Source organism: Lutra lutra, chromosome X, assembly GCF_902655055.1.
Source record: "Lutra lutra chromosome X, mLutLut1.2, whole genome shotgun sequence".
NCBI classification, from domain to species: Eukaryota; Metazoa; Chordata; class Mammalia; order Carnivora; family Mustelidae; genus Lutra; species Lutra lutra.
The window spans coordinates 1,981,196-1,995,127 of NC_062296.1; the positions used below are offsets into that span (position 1 = coordinate 1,981,196).

The window sequence follows — 13,932 nt, forward strand, 5'->3', positions numbered from 1 at the left end:
CCCCATTTCTGAGGTCAACTTCAAGCTGGCCAGGGCCATGATTCCTTCCTGAAGACTGCTAGACGCCGTGGTGACCACCAGCTCCCCAGGCTGCTTCTCGAGGGAAGTCTACACTCCCCCACGGGTGGCTCTCAGAGGGCCCTTTCCAGCTGGGGCCTTGAAGAGTCATTACAGGGGTCGCAACTCCGCCTGGGGAAGGCGGTCATTTGTTTCCTGCCAGAGAAGGCGAGAGCTGGAGAAGGAGAGTGCGAGAGAGAGAGAGCAGGAGACAAGAGCTGTAATGACACTAATTATCCAATTACAGCCGCTCAGGAGGGGACTGCATTGCAGCAGGGAGCCTGAGCCGGCGCCCCTTCCCCCCCATACCCATGGTCTGGCTCATGGTGGTCTACACCCCTCCGGCTCTATCCCACAAGCAGCTGGTGGGTAGTGAGGTCCCGGGCCTGCCCCGCAGAGCACAGAGCACGGCGGGGGGTGGGGGCGGGCCTGGCCTGTAGCCTCAGGAGGGGCAGGTGGAGACCCAGGAACATCGTGGCTGGCCTCTGGGGCATGCCTCCAACTCCAAGTGGGGTCTGGGAGGCAGCAGAGCCCCGTCCTCCTGGCTTTCGTAGAGGACACAGGGGTAGAATGGGGGGGTTCCTAATCCCAATCCTCCCCCAAGTCTCCCCAACTCTGTCTGGGTTACCACATTGTTTGCCCCCCACCAGCTTCCAATCCCCTAAGCCAGCTGCAAACCACTGAAATTATGGGTAGCTGATGGCCACGGGACACTGCAGGCCCAGGGGTGACTAAATACAAGGAGACGACCGGGAAACACACACGTCCCTCCTGGGGATAGGCTCTACAGGGGCCCCACCGTGGGTTCTGGAGGGGAGAGGATCTGGTTTCTGGAAATAGGCTGAAGCCGTTGGGAAGACAGGCTTGGGGAGAGTCATTGGGTCAAGGTCAGGGGCCAGGAGGACTGCCAGGGAAGGACACCCACTTCCCTGTGGCCAGCGAGAGTCTGGAAGACCAGGAGTCAGTGGGGGATGGGAGATGTGGGGGCAAACTTAGGCTCTACCCTTGTAGGACCTGACTGGGCTGGAGGATCCAGCCAGGTCCATAGAGCCAACACGACATGCAGGAAGGGCTGGCTAGGACTGTCACCACATGGGGAGCTTAGGTGCAGATCACTCCAAGCACTTAGGAAAGACTTTGGCCTTAGCCATTCCTTCGGGAGGGGAATGGCAAGGGTGCTGGGTGAAGCAGAGAAGCCGTATTCAGACTAAAGATGGGAATTGAGTAGAGTTGGCCGTCTATGACCCGGACACCAACGCGCTCGCACCACCTTTCCAGGCTAACTTTGGAGGAGCACCTGCGGCCAAACGTGCTGGTAGAGGAGAGTGATGGACAGGGAGGGCTATCTGCAAGGCCCCCTTACCAACCATGACCAGCAACTCTGGCAGGACCTGAAGGTCACCAAGGGCCTGGCTGCCATCTCCTGAGAGATCAAGCCCGGCCAGAGACCAAAAGCTTGTTTCTGGCAGAGGACCCCAGCACACAAAGCCAGAAGGCATTTCCTGCAAAGGCCTGCGAGGACTCCATGAAGATCCTGCAGGGCCCCTCTCATGCTGGGACACCTCGACTGTGACAAGAACGTGGTGGGGTCTGAGTTTCCCCCCAGCATACCCCACACCCCCACCCATTGGCAAAGACCCGGGGGTCACGGGAAGGAGGAAGCAGGTGGGGTGGGGGGCACCCTGCCCTGGCTTGTGCCTGTGCCTGTGTCCTATGCTCCTGTCCCACTGCAGGTGTTGGGCTAATCAGGTACGAGCCTTCCTCTGACCACGGAGGTGACCCCACTCACAGGGCAGGGCTCAGGGACCCCAGCAGCCCGAGAAGCCCAGACTGCCTGTGCCTGGACTGAGTGACTCCCTCCTAGGCTCCAAACCAAGATGGGAAATTCGGCCCCTGAGTTCTCTCAGAAGGACCAGACCTGAAGCCCGTTAAGGGGAGGGTGTCAGGGCAGGTTCCCTGGACCTGGCGTGGCAGGTGGAGGCTTGAATGTGGCCCAGAACTCACTCGCCCCAACACTTCCCCACACTGCGCACCCAGGGCGCTGAGCGCTTTCTGCCAGGCTGGTCGACTGTGGAGAAGGGTCCTCCGTGCCTGGTCACATCCCACGCCACCATCAGGCCCGTGTCAGCGATCGATCATGCAGACAGTGGGTCGGCAGAGAGCCTACGCTCCACGCGTCTTGACCCTGGTTCAGGGTTTGCACCCAAACGGCAGCGCCCGTGGATGCCCAGAGTCGGGATGGTTCAGGGACTGCTGGTGTTCCCAGGCCACTTAGGGGGAAAACGGACTGCGGTGGCTCTTTGGAATACTCCTGCCTTGGGGTCAAGCCAGAGATATGATTCCCGAAGAAAGCCCAAAGACCGTCTGAGTCCCGAGTCCTGGCAGCCCGTGAGAGGGCGATTCCCACAGCTCCCCGGTTCCCAGCTTGCCAGCTTTGTTTTTCCGTTTCTTAATCAGGAGGCTCTGGTGCTCCTGGGCTGTCTGGCCATCCTCATCTGTGAGCCTTTGCTTCTGAGCACACTCTCCTGCCCGCACTGTGTGTGTCTGTTAGGGAGACCCGCAGTGTCTGTGGAGAGCAAAGGAGGTTTGTTCTGCTTTAAGATTGCTAAGGTGTGACCTGTAGGTCAGGTATTAAAAGATGCAAGGTGTGAGCCCACAGACAGGTCCATAGAACGAGATGGGCAGCTCAGAAATAGGCCCTACTCCACATCAGAACCCATCTCGACTAAGGAGGCATCACACAGTGGCACATGCACGCACACATGCAGGGCAGACCAAGAAATGGATGGCTCTCAGATTTTTGTAAGGGATTTTGTAGGCCCGGAAGTAATGGAAGAAATCACAAAAACGGGTGACACAGAAAGTGTTTATCTCGTACACGAAAAAAATTCAAAAGCAAAGAACAAAGAATTTTCAAAATCACTTGCAACAAGTATGCTACGTTGTCAATATCGTTCACGAGTGAAGTGTTGTCTAAACCCGCAAGAAAAACCCTAGTGTCTCAACAAATAAAGGTGAGAAAAGACAGGTCACTAGAAGAGAGAGAGAGAGAGAGAGAGATACAATGAAATAAACGTGTGGGGGAATTGCTCACTCTGATGAGCAATTAAAGAAATAGACACTGAAGCAGAAATTTTGGCCCCAGATACTCATGCCCGGCTGTTTGCTTATAACATGTAACGCTGGCCAGGCTTCCGTGAGTCAGTCTTTCGGATGTACTAAAGAGCCCTTCTAGAGAACAGCTTGGCAGAGCGAGCTTCTGTCTGGGCGCTCGCTCCTCGGGACAGGATGAGTATCACCCACCAAGATGTTTGGCAGAGCCTCACGTATGACCCCAAAGCGGGTCTGATTGCCTGGGTCTTCGCAGATAGCCAAAGAATTAAGCAAATGGTCATCTCTTGAGAGAGTATTATTCGGCCATTTAAAATGGTAATGACAGCCCCAAGGACTGCCTCAGTACGTCCCGGGTGCTGGATAAATTTGGAGTCACTTCTTTGCCCAGGTCAAGTTCTTTCTTGAGTTTTGCAATAAGTGCTTCACTGCTTTCAAAATCTTAAAAAAAAAAAAAAATTAAACTATATCCATTTTGAAAAAATTCATTTAGGAAGGGATTATATTAGTAAAGAAAGTGCTTCTGTGAAGGAAAAAATAGATCACACAATCGCGCCCGTGGTGTAATTACAGTAATGTGAAAATAAACGGTCTCTGCAAAGAAATAAGATGGAAACACCGGCTGGCGCTCTGCGGATGGGATGGGGGGTTTTCTCCATCTTCTACTTCTCCATGTTTTATGAATCTTCATGTTAAGAGCATTATTTTGAAATGGAAGGAAGTCAATGTTATTTTTGTTGTTGTTTTAAACCCAAGAACCTCGCCCATCTGTGAGAGCTGCATGGCCCGTCGGCATGTTCCAGGTGAGCGAGCCTGAGGCACATGGCAGGAGCCTAATCAGAATGGAGCCGGGCCAGATCCACATTTGCCCCAAGCTAGTATGTGCCAGGGCCTCGTGGAGGTCTGCTCCCAGAATGAGGCGCTCTCTCACCATGTTTGTGGGGGCACCTGAGCCAGCCCTTGGCAATGGTGGCAGAGGCCCCCAGACTCTCCAGGGGACAGACAGGCTGCACAGAGCCATCCATACCCACTAACCCACTCTCTTTCAAGGAGCCGTCGGGGGATGGGCAGGGCAGTGAGCTCAGGGTCCGGATGAGGCCTGGAGTCTGCCCTAGCTCTGAAGGGGCGCTATGTGACGGAACCTTCTGGAATGATGGAAATGTTCTCAATCTACCCTGTCTGATACAATAGCCGCGTGTGTCTACTGAGCACTTGAAGTGTGGCTAGTGAGGCTGAGAAACTGAATTTTAAATTTTGCTGAATTTTAATTAAATTACCCCTTGTGGCGAGTGGCTACCGTGTTGGACTGCAAAGCCCCACACGGTGCCTCAAGATTGGTGCTGCAGGAAAGAACTACTTGTTTGGATAAAAGGGGCTTCCTTTTACTAAGGGACCCATCTACAGACCCCAAGGCTCAGGACCACTTCACATCAGGCGCTCTCCAATAACACTGACCTAGCACCCCATCCACCCAACTCTGGTTTCAACCCCAGTCTCTGGAAACCTCTTGTGCTCCAAGTCCCCTGCCAGTCCCAGGGAGGTGAGAATCAGGAGAACTCTCCAGCACTTTCCTCCCACCTGGACCTTTCCACTTCATCCTGTAGCTCTGGTGGGTTCTGCCACGTCCTCAGCCATGGGCCTTCGACCTCATCCCCTTCCCAACCTTGGCAATGCAGGATGCCCAGCCTTCATTCCTGCATCTGAGATCCCCTTTCCCTCCATCCTGGTGACGTGTGGGCTCAGATCCCGCTCTCCAGGCGGTACCCCAGGCCACCTTCCAGCACCTCCCACCCAACAGAAGGCGCACAGGCAGGGGAGGGCTTTCCAGCCAGGCAGGGCAGGGAAGAGAGGAGCAGTGACGAGCCTTCTGGGAAATGATGGGTTTGGGGAGGAGATATGTGCACATTCCAGGTCTCTGCCTGCCCTGCCCAGCAAAGGTACAGCCAGAGCCTGGCTCCTGGGCCCAACTCGGAGACGGCAGTGATGAGGCTCTCAGGCGGCATGCTGTCAGATTTGAGCATCTACATTTGCTGCCACAGCCCAGGTCCCTGTCTATCAGCTGCCATTTACGCACACTGAGACTGTCACCTCGTAGAGGTGACCTGGAGGGGCCACGCAGACTTACTGAAGAGTAGATCATCCCCCAACTTGCTTTGGATCGCTATAAATCCATGGTTTGTCCATTTCTCTCAGTGGACAGATGGGGGCCCAGCTGGCTCAGCTTCGGAGCTGCAGGGTCTTCCCTGGGCTAGAGGTGCCCTCGATAATCAGCTCACGTGCACATCTCGGTTTTGCCACCTGCTGGCTGCATGACCTTGGGCAAGTTGCCTAACCTCGCTGGGCCTCAGTCCGCTCATCTGCAAAATGGGGATAGTAACGGCTCTTGCTTCACTCGGTTGTTGTTCCAGTGAAGCGAGGGAGTGTCGCAAAGCCCTGGGAAGAAGAGTGGCCGGCACAAGGCGAGTGCCGTTTTTATTACTGCCGTTACTGCCGTTATCTGATGTGCTCGTAATCTCTGCTGGAGACTGCAGCCCTCAGTTTAAAACTTGTCCTGTCCACCAGGATCACGAGGGGCCCCCTCTATAAGCCACGCTGGGGGAGGGGGAGGGACCAAAGCTGACCCCAGCACCCTTGGCTGCCTTCCTGGGCTGGGAGAAGGTGTTCGGGGATGGAGAGCGCTCACTGACTCAGGGCCCGGCCTCTCCGCTCACAAATGTTTCAACCTCCAAAGCTCCGGCTCAGAATCCTGAAATGTCAGCGGACTCTCCGAGACCCACCCCTACCCTCCCCAGGCCTGGAGCAGAGAAGGGACTTGGCCAAGGTCACAAAGACCATCAAGCCCAGAGCTGGCACCCAAATAGAGCTCCTGGTTAGGCCAAGATGCCCCCTTCCAGCCACTTTCGCCCGCCAGGGTCCTGCCGCCACACCCCTGCTGCTTGTAGCTCTCTCCCCTGGGTGCTCTTACCCTTGGGGGCTTCCTTCCCCAAGGAATGGCTTTCCTTCTGGCTCTGAGCAAAGCCCCCTCCCACGCCACCCCAGTTCCATCTGCCTGCGTTCCCCCCCCCCAACACACACACACTTCTGTGCCAGAGCTGCCTGCCCCTTTGCTCGAACCACCTGGCAGCACTGGGCAGGTACCAGGTTGATTTGATCAAGACTAGCTGTGTCCTTGGCCGTCCCTGTCCTCCAGGCCAACAGAGAGACAATCAATGCCCTGGGACTGAAACTGTCCAGCCCCTTCCAACTGGCTCGCTCTCCAGGGGCCAGCTCCACCCGCAGACACTCTGCCAGCCTAAGGCCCTGGCAGCCCCCCAGCCCTCTCCTCTGTGGGCCAGTTCTGGTAGGGGCTCCCAGCACCCTGCTTATCAGCCACATGGCCTTAGTTTCCTCGACTGTGAAAGGGGGCAGTGCAAAGCGCGCCTTACATGTGATGTTGATAGAGAGATTCAGCCGGGGGTCGGGGGGGGGGTGTCCAGGAACCTGCTCAGAATGGTGCTGGGACATGTGGGAGGCGCTCTGCCCCACCAGGCTCCTGGCAGTGTCCCCATCCATCCATCCATCCATCCATCCATCCAGTCAAGGTAGGGCCAAGTTCTTTCTCTCGAGGCCTCAATTACCCCAACTGAGAAATGGGAACAAAGAGCCCAGCCTTGCCTCCCTCATCAGGTGATTCTGCAGATTCAGTGAGGTCAAGGTCGTGAACGTGCCACACAGAAACCTGTACCCACTTGGAGTCAGGCATATGCTGGGCACTCAAGGGCTTTCTGCCTTATAATGCTCACGGACTACTGAAGGGTGATGGCAGTGAAGGGGGCACAGAGCTAGTGGGTGAACGGAGGGGTGGTGCCTTCCAGGCTGGGAGCCAGGGGAGATTGAGATGGCCAGAGTCAAGGCTGAACACGTCTCTGTGGCCAGCGGGAACCCACTTTAAGTCCGAAGCTCAATGACCTCATCTTTGAAATACCGAGGGGGCACACTCACTTGCCTGGCCCCAGGGGGCGTCAAGCTCCTCTTCGAGGGGTGCTGGTCCTGCCCTGCCCCTTGAGGTACTGTTTCCACACATTCTTCCCAGCCCCCACCACAAGACTCCCTACATCTCAGCCCTGGGCCATGCCTCTGTCCTGCCTGCTACCCCTCCTCAGAGGGCCAGCTGCTAAGCCTGCAGGGACCAGCAGAAGGAAAGGGACCAGGTCCTAGAGAGAGACTCTGCCCGTCCAAGGCAGAGACCCAGGTCTCCCTCCTTTGGGAGATGCCGCACCAGCCTCCAAATTCCAGAATCCTAAACCCAGAGAACACTGAGGCCCAATAGGAGAAGCCATCTGGCCAAGGTCACACAGGTGAGGAGGGGGAGGACAGCTGCGCGTGGAGGGATGGAAAAGGAGTTACCCAAGTGTGGCCTGGGAGGCTTGTTGTTGGCGCTGCCCGGGCAGGTGGCAGGGTCTGCTGGGCAGCTGTGTGGGCGTGCGGGGGACAGTGTAGGAACGCGTGGGGGTTTCTCAGTGTGTTGGTGGAAGATGACACAGTGCGAGGGCGCGGGGCGGGGGGAGGGGGTGTCGAGAGACTCTGGGAAGGTGCACAGCGCAACCTGGCTCTAGCCCAGGCCCCGGAGGCCAGGCTCTGCTCGCCTAGGACCCCGCCCGCAGCCCCCGGCGGCCTTCCCACCACCCCCACCGGCGGAGATGCGCGTGCGCGCGCGCGGGATGCGGGGCGCGGGGTGCGGGGCGCTGCCCGCCAGCCCAGGGCCCCCGGGGTGACGCGCGGCGCCGCAAGGACACGCAGGCCGGACGCGGGGCGCAGGTGCGGTGGGCGGGGACCCGCGTCCCCCCACCTGCCGGCCGCGCCACCTGCTGGGCCGCCCGCCCCGCCCGCCCCTGCCTGCGCGCCCCAGGCACCACTTACCCGGTCCCGGGCACGGCCGACGCCGCGGCCTCTGCTGCAGCGGCTGCTGTCGCTGCAGACGGGCTCCCGGCGGGCAGCGATCCGCTCCAAGGACGGAAAGGCCCGGGCACAGGGCGACCTGGCCGGAGGCGCCGGGCGCGACCCTCCGCGACAGGCGAGAGCTGCGGCCGAGTGCTCCTCACGCTCCGCACCGGCGGCGGCGGGCGACGCGGCGCGCTCGGCTCCAGCCGCAGCTCTGAGCGCGGAGGGAGGGAGGGAGGAGGGAGGAGAAGGAGGCGGGGGTGGGGGGAGGAGGAGAAGGGAGGAGGGAGCGGGCGCGGGGGGCGGTGCGCCGCGCGGGGGCCGCGGGGCTCCAGAGCCACGCTCCTGGAGCGCGCCCTTCTGTCCCCCGGGATGCGCTGGGGTACCTGTCCTTCCGGGTCTGCCAGTGCCCCCGGAGGGCGCTAGTGGATGAGAGGTGGGCTCGGCTGGAAACCTGGGGGCCCTGGCACCTAGGAGCGCAGGGAAAGAGCGATGAGCATGTGACTGGGGCACCCGGACTGCCGCTCCCTCTCAAGACCCCTGTCCTCGGGGTCCTCTCCCTCACAGTCAGGTGGAGTGTGGAGCTGGGTTGCTCATTGGTAGCGAGGGCTTCTTGGGCGCCTGAGGTTTCCCAGGGGGTCGTGATGCTCTTGGAGCTGCCTGCTATTGGGAGTATGACAACTAAAAGCGTCTTTGGGGAGGAAACTGGAGCTTATGGCAGATTTTCAAAGTTGGTGACCCCAAAAGGTTATCACATAAACACCATTACACAGGACGCAGAGCTACTGCACACAGGTGGACGGACACCCGAGACAGACGCACAGGGACACATACGTTCCAGGCACAAGTGGAGACAGACACAGACAAGCCCTGATGTAGTGAAGACCCATCCCCACCAACACACATTGGCATGTCCCTGGGCCGTCACCGAGTGTGTGCCCACGGACACCCTGCAGCCAGGTGCCACCGGTCTTTAGGGTCCCAAGCTTCCCAGTTCCAGGGACAGTGGGGGCCTGCAGACTCAGAGGAGGCCTTTGCCACCATCTGAGGGCATCAGAATCCCCAGAGGGCTGAGCGTAGGAAAGAGAAGTGACAGGCCCACAGTAGGCCTCAGCACCTCAGAGCAGGCAGGGCTCAGAGCGCAAGAATGAGGCAGGTAGAAGACACTTGGACATAGCCACAAATTCTTTCTTGCCTCGGACAAGCAGAGCCCCAAGGTGTCCTGTGTGCAAGGGCCATGCTGGGCACTGGGGACACAGCAGGGGCCACAGAACAGGTTGCTGGCGGGCAGAGTGAATGTGCAGTCAGAAAAGTGGGTTAAGAGCCCTCAGGGAATATTGATGGGGGGAGCGAAAGATGGTGCCGGGGGGCTCAAGGAAGTCTTCCAGGAGAGATGCTTGTTGTGACAGAGACCTATAGGACTTGAAGGGTCTGCTCCCCAGAGTTTGTCCTTCCTGCAGGAAGCAGCTGGTTCCATGAACAGCCCCTGACATCTGGTACCTCTCAGTGCAGGCAGAGGTCACACGCATACTCTCTCTCTCTCTCTCTCTCTCTCACACACACACACACACACACACTCATTCACACATGCCGGCATGCTCATATATCTCTGTCATACACACATGCTCACCCCCCTACTCACTCACACATGCATATGTGCTCAATCGCATTCACATTTACACACAAGACCGTATTCATCTAGCCCACGCTTGCTCACTCATGCGCTACACACTCACAGGTCAGTCACACGTACTGGTGCCAACACATGCTCGTGAGCACTCACCAGCCAACGTGCAGACGCTCACACCCAAGGATTCATGTAGAGTCACATGCTGTCATGCTCGCTTACTTGTACACACTCATATACCTAGTCGACTGCATTCACACTCATGCACAATTACTTACATACATGCACGCTCGCGCCCACGCTCGCCAGTTGAGTTGTGCACACTCACACATAATCACACTCCGAGCTCTCACACCCAGCCTCACACAGTTGTCCGCCCATGTTCTTACACCCTTATTCTCACACACGCTCACATGCTCGCTCACACGTACTCGCACACACGACTTGTGCACTTCTCCTGTGGGTTTGCAGGTGTCCCCACAGGTGGGGGGTTGCCCCAGCAGGTGCGGCTTGCAGCAAGTCTGGCTCCCTTGGCCCCACAGCCCCAGAGCCGAAGCTTCTGTTCGCGAGCTCAGCGTTGCCCACGGAGCCTCCCACCTGGAGTTGGAGTTGCTCTTCCTGCCGCCCCACACTCAGAGCGACCCCGGACCCCACCTGAAGCCCATTGTGCAGCTGGGGTGCCAGCCCACCTCCCAGGGCATCCGCAAAAGGGGAGAGAAGCCCTGAGTGGCGGGAACACCGCCTGAGAGCCTATGGCCTCCTCTATCCCACGGATGCAAGCTGGGTCCCCACGCCCAGTGTGGCAGGCTTCCTGCAGTCTGGCCTGATGGCATGTCCTTTGGTCCCTGGCCTGAGGTCCCGGGCTGCTGGCAAATGTTCAGTTATTGGTCAGCCTCTGGGCAGACATGTGTTGGCAGCTCGGGGAGGAGAGGAACGGGGAAGAAATGGGTGCTTAGTGGGAGGGGAGAGTCTCACACTCGCAGGCCCAGGAGTGGCTGAAGAAAAGAGCTGGGACTCCCTTGGGATGGGATCACCGCTTTCCTTCAGGGATCAGGGGACCTACTGATCGCCGATGGCTCCTGCCCACGTGGGGGCATTGGCGCCATCATGTGAAGTCCGTCCGGCTCCCACCTCTTGCCAGGGTCGCCCTTGAACACCCAGAGGGAAGAAACGAGTCGAGGGGAGAAAAATCAGAGGCAAGGAACACTCACCACCACCCCTTCGCCCCTTTCCTAGGGGTACTGCCAAGGGCTAGCCCGGGCCGGAGTTGGCTGTGCCACACGCCTTTGTGATGAAGCCCACTGTGGCCAAAGTCAGCTGGCCAAGGAACAAGGTATGTGGCCTTCAGTAGAGCTGAAGGGACTGGACCACAGCTCCACGGGGTGTCCTGAAAATGCCCAGTCTCTGGCAAATGGCAATCCCCAAAGAGCTAATGAGCCAGGAGAGGGGATGGCCCCCTTCCTGTGGTTCAAAACTGTTGGTCCCCAGCCTTGTGGCCTGAGGCCAAGAGAGAGGTCTCAGACCTGGGATGTGAGGGAGCCTGGGTGCCAGGGAAACTCTCCCACTGTCATCAATGGCCTCTGCTCCTTGGCCAGCCCCTCTTGGTTTTTCCATCTGCACAGAGGTGGGTGGGGAGAAAGTTCTAGAAAGTTCTTCCTTACATCAAGGCCTGTGTCCTGTACTGAAATGCTAAGGGGGCAGCTCCAGGGAGGCCCGCAACTCGGGCCGGGGTGTGGCAGGAGAAGGCGTTTGGCTGAGCAGCCCAGACCTCCCGGCTTCCCTGAACCTTCCTCTGTTCCTTTCCTCCAGCCCCACACCTAGTCCCCGCTGTGCAGGTACCCTTTCCTGCCCCCTCAGGAGCCCCAGGCCTGACTCTTACATGGTCAGCTGCCTCCACCCGGGACGTCTCAAAGGTGTTCTTGGCCCAAGAAACAAAGCCAAGAACAAGAGGCCCGCCCTCAGGCCCATTTCTCTCCAGCCTGCCCACTCACTGCATAAAAGGAACCCACACTCCCTCTTCCTACTGACCACCCCCTCCTTGTCACCTGCCTCCAGCGATCCCCCTCCCCCACTGCCGCCTGCTTTCTTTCCCAGGTCTTCAGCCAACCGGCACCACTTCACCACACCCCTCTTCCTGCGCCCAGCAGCGGCCTCCCCTCCCCCTTGCCTGGTCTCCCTCCTGCTACTTTTAGTGTGGCTGTCACAGTCTCCTCTGGGGACAGGAATTCCTCAGCCCAGCCTTGAAGTAGAGAAACTCCTGGCCCGGCCCCAGGGCCCTCTCTTTTCTGAGTGTCCACTGTCTCCCTAAATGAGAGCATAGACCCTTCCTTCTCCCCTCCTCCAAGGTCTTGGGGGCCACCATCGTGCTGGGGCCTCCCAGATCAGCCAACACCTGCGGCCCTATGAAATGCCCTCGCACACACGTGGGATTAAGTTAAGGATCTTGACATGGAGAGATCTTCCTGGATTATCTGGGTAGGCCCTAAATGCAGTGACAAGTGTCCTTATAAGAGAGAGGCAGAAAGAGATCACACACACACACACACACACACACACACACACACACAGGAGGAAGCCCTGTGAAGACAGGCGGAGCCTGGAGGGGTAGCCAGAAGCAGAGGAAGGACCGGAGCCACCGGAAGCTGGGAGAAGCGGGAAGGAGCTTCCCCTCGAGTTTTTGGAGGGAGCACAGCCCTGCCGACACCTTGATTTTCCAGGAATCTCCTATCAGCCCCTGACCTGGCCCCCAACAAGTCCCGGGCGCCCACAGACCTCCCCTAGGACCTTGTGGGCACTCGGTCTCAATAGCTTCTACCCCAGTTCCTCTCTCATTTTAAGGAGCAGCTCAGGTCTGGCAAGGGCGAGATGGCCTTTTGGGCACGACTGCTCCTGCCACCAGACTCCGGTCTCCCGGGCTAGCAGCAGGCCCCGGGACCCCCAGTGTCAGGGCTGCCCTGGCTCTCCAGGGCCGCGGGACGCTGTGGCTCTGTGCTTTGCCTCTTCGCTCAGCCCCCACCCTCCCAAGACCAGAGCCCACGGGGAGGGGGCCTGGAGACCCCAGGGGGGACCAGAAGTGAATGAACAAGTTCTCAGAGCGGCCCCTCCAGCTGCCCCTTGGGGTCCTTCAAGGAGGGATTGACCTGAGGTGCCCTGCCCCCATCCCCGGCCATGGTCTGGGGACGCCTGGCGGGCCGCCCCTCCGACAAGCCCTAACTTGTCTAAACTGAAGCAATGGATTCAGCTTAGGCTCCAGCTGGGCCCCGCTATGGCCAGAAGGCGCCTGACCTACAGTAAGTACTTGGAAATGTACCCCCACCCCAGCCCCGTGTCTCTGAGAATGCTCCTTGGCAGCCACTGCCCCGTAGGACAACCCTCCCTGAGTGAGCTGCTCCCGTGACTTTCAGGGCCTGTGTGTGGGTGTGTGTGTGTGCACCTGTGTGTGCGCCTGTGTGTGTGCTTGCGCACCTGTGCCTGCCCCGGCTCGCTCTCTCGCTTAGATGTGTCCTCTGAGCTGCGTCCACACCCCCAGAGCGCCTGGGTTCTCCTGGCCCTCAGGTCCTGTTCCTTGCGGCCCCTTCCTCTTCCTCCAGGGGCCTCGGACTGGCGGGGGTGGGGTGCCACACCCTCCTGCTGCCTGTCACCCCACGTCCAATCTGTCCCCAAGTCCAGCGGCTGGAAGCTGGCTCCCCCTCCCTCAGTTGCTGTGGCTTTGGGGGCACAGCGGAGGCTCTGTACCTGGACCCCCTGAGCTCCTCCATCTGCCTGCAGCTCACCCCGTGTCTCCCTATGACCGCAGCCAGGCTCCGAGCTCCACGAGGAGGGCCCTCTTGGGGCACCAGGCCGGATCATCTTCATGGTACCCTGGCTTTTATTCCTGAGCCCAAGCAGTCCCAACTTGGGTATGGTCGTTGTCGCCATCATCTAATAGTTTGCAGCACACTTGACAGTGGAGCGAGACCAGGTCTGTGCCCACTGCTGTGGGCGTGGAACAGTTTTCCAACCAGGACTCATCAGCTCTTCTGTGGTGTGGCCCTGTTCACAGCCCTGGGCTCCTGCCGCAGGGCCCAAGTTGTCCCCTGGGTGCCTTGGGGGCCTCCGGTCTGGACAGAGTGTGGGTCCTGCCTGCAGGGTGCGCTGTCTCCTATTGTGCCGGGTGACCCACAAGGCTGGGAAGGAAGATGGAGGTCTCTGGGGGCTGCGTGGCACCTGCCTGACAC

The 13,932-nt window shown here is 58.9% G+C and overlaps 1 protein-coding gene across 4 annotated transcripts in view; it reads right to left on the minus strand.

Annotated features, from left to right (window-relative positions):
• The window catches only part of ATP2B3 (ATPase plasma membrane Ca2+ transporting 3), a 58,432-nt gene extending 50,146 nt beyond the window's left edge, over positions 1 to 8,286 (minus strand). For all 4 annotated transcript variants that reach the window (XM_047716331.1, XM_047716335.1, XM_047716332.1 and 1 more), the window contains exon 1: positions 8,068 to 8,286. The gene's annotated coding sequence lies outside the window, so the exon portion shown is untranslated. The remainder of the gene's footprint in view (positions 1 to 8,067) is intronic.
• Positions 8,287 to 13,932: the final 5,646 nt, after the last annotated feature.